Source organism: Otolemur garnettii, unplaced genomic scaffold, assembly GCF_000181295.1.
Source record: "Otolemur garnettii isolate 467f Iridium unplaced genomic scaffold, OtoGar3 scaffold00045, whole genome shotgun sequence".
Classification (NCBI taxonomy): Eukaryota; Metazoa; Chordata; class Mammalia; order Primates; family Galagidae; genus Otolemur; species Otolemur garnettii.
This window is the reverse complement of record NW_003852440.1, coordinates 9,348,116-9,350,665: the sequence shown is the minus strand read 5'-3', so window position 1 is coordinate 9,350,665 and position 2,550 is coordinate 9,348,116.

The window sequence follows — 2,550 nt, the reverse complement described above, 5'->3', positions numbered from 1 at the left end:
AGGCGCTGTGGCGGGCGCCTGTGGTCCCAGCTACTTGGGAGGAGGAGGCAGGAGACTCACTTGAGCCCAGGAGTTGGAGGTTGCTGTGAGCTGTGGTGCCATGGCACTCTGCCCAGGGGGGATAGCTTGAGGCTCTGTCTCAAAACAAAAACAAAAAGAAAGTGGTCTGTAGGCTTCATGGACTACCTAGGAGGTCCTAGGTACATGCACAAGTTTAAGAATTCCTGTACCAGAAGCCTAAGGAGAACCAGCTATCTGACTGCCTATTTCCAGCTGGATGGCTTCTGTGCTTCTCCAGTTATGTCCAAAACCGCCCCCAGTGCTTCTCATCTCAGGAAATGGCTTTCTGTTCTCTGCTTTGCTCAGGCTGAAGACTTTGGAGTCATCTCCACTCTTTCCCCTCTTCTTTTTCACATCCAGTCCATCACCAAATCCTGACTTCGGTCGTTTCTTGCCACTTTCCCATCAGTGCCCCCGTGGGAGCCACTGTCCTTTTTTATGGCTCTGAGACAGTCTCCTACTTTTTCTCTTCCATGCTTGCCCTCCTGCAGTCGTCCCTCCATGAAAGAATGAGGCCACTTTAGAATTCAACTTGGGTCAGTCCCATGTCCACAACTCTCCGCAGCTTTCTTACCACACTGAGGCTAAAATCCAGGTTTCTTTCTGTCACTTAACCTGGTCCCTAGCCCCTTCTCTGACTCCACTGCTGCCTTGTCCCCTTGGTTCCTGTCCCTCCAACCACACACCTCTGTCCTTTTCCTCCAAGGTGGGAGTGTCTCCTTGACCGTCCTCTTCGGGAACAGTCTCCGTCCCCCAGGTGGCTGGTGGCGCACTCCCCAGCCTCATTCATCTCCTAGTTGCCTGTGGCCTGGTGCGTCCCTCCTGGGGACACACTGAACTCCCTGAGCACCCTGGCTAAGACTCTCAGTCCTGTACTTGTCTTTAACTTTTTGCCTAGTTCGCACCAATTACCCCTAACATTATATGTTATGTGTATGTACACATTTTTTGTCTGTCTCTGCCTCCGTGGCGGCAGGGCTTTGGTGTATTTTGCTCACTGCAGTATTCTCAGTGCCAGGAACAGTGCCAAGCACTTGGCTATATTTGTGGAGTGAATGACTGAATCTCACACTTGGCCCTCCCACTGCACAACCCAACTGTTTAATTAAAAATGTTATTCACCCTTGTATAGCTTTATATATTTTACAAAGGACTTTCATAAACATTATTTTGTTTGAGCCTCATGACACTGTAATAAGGTTTTTAAAAAACTAATAAACAATCGTATTTCCTTAAAGTCATTCAGAATGTTCACGGAACAGCTGCAATTGTTTTCAGTGGCAGAGTGGTATTCAGTTAACAAAACAAATATTTCATATACAAACAGAGAATTAAAGATGAAAAAGCTACCATCCCCTATGGATAACTAATTTGTACTACACACCAACAAAATCCTGGCTTAAATTCCCATTCCAAATTATTACAATCCTTATAGTAAGGCAAGGGTGGTAGCTGTCAAAAATACCATTCATTAGAGGCCCTGCATGGTGGCTCACTCTGGTAATCCCAGCTCTCTGAGAGGCTGAGGAGGGTAGATTGGTTGAGCTCAGGAGTTCTAGACTAGCCTGAGCAAGAATGAGACCCATCTCTAAAAATAGCCGTGTGTTGTGGCGGGTGCCTGTAGTCCCAGCTCCTCGGGAGTGGGGGCAAGAGAATCTCTTGAACCCAGGAGTTTGATGTTAGGGTACTGTACTGAGGGCAACAGAGTGAGACTCTTTCTCAAAAAAAAAAAAGAAAGAAAGAAAATACCAGTAGGATAGGGTTGTCTAAAGAATTACTTGATAATTCTTGTTGACAACATATAAAAAAAGACATTGTGCAGTTTACAAACAAAATTTTTTTTTTTGAGACAGAGCCACAAGCTGTCCCCCTAAATAGAGTGCTGTGGCATCACAGCTCACAGCAACCTCCAATTCCTGGGCTCAAGCGAGTCTCCTGCCTCTGCCTCCCAAGTAGCTGGGACTATAGGCGCCCGCCATAGCACCTGGCTATTTTTTGGTTGCAGCCATCATTGTTGTTTGGCGGGCCCAGGCTGGATTCGAACCTGCCAGCTCAGGTGTATGTGGCTGGTGCCTTAGCCGCTTGAGCCACAGGCGCCGAGCCTAAAAACAAATCTTACACAGCTTTATGTGTCAATGTTTTTCTTTACAAATCTTATAGATTTTTTTTTTTAAGAGACAGAGTCTTACTTGGTTGCCCTCAGTAGAGTACCCTAACTCCTGAGTACCCAACCTCTAACTCTTGGGCTTACGTGATTCTCTTGCCTCAGCCCCTTGAGTAGCTGGGACTACAGCCTGGCTATTTTTTTGTTGCAGTTTGGCCGGGGTCAGGTTTGAACGTGCCACCCTCAGTATATGGGGTCAAAGCCCAACTCACTGAGCCACAGGCATTGCCTTTTTTTTTTTGAGACAGAGTCTCACTATGTCACCCTTGGTAGAGTACTATGGCATAGCTCACAGCAACCTCAAACTCTTGGGCTTAAGTGATTCT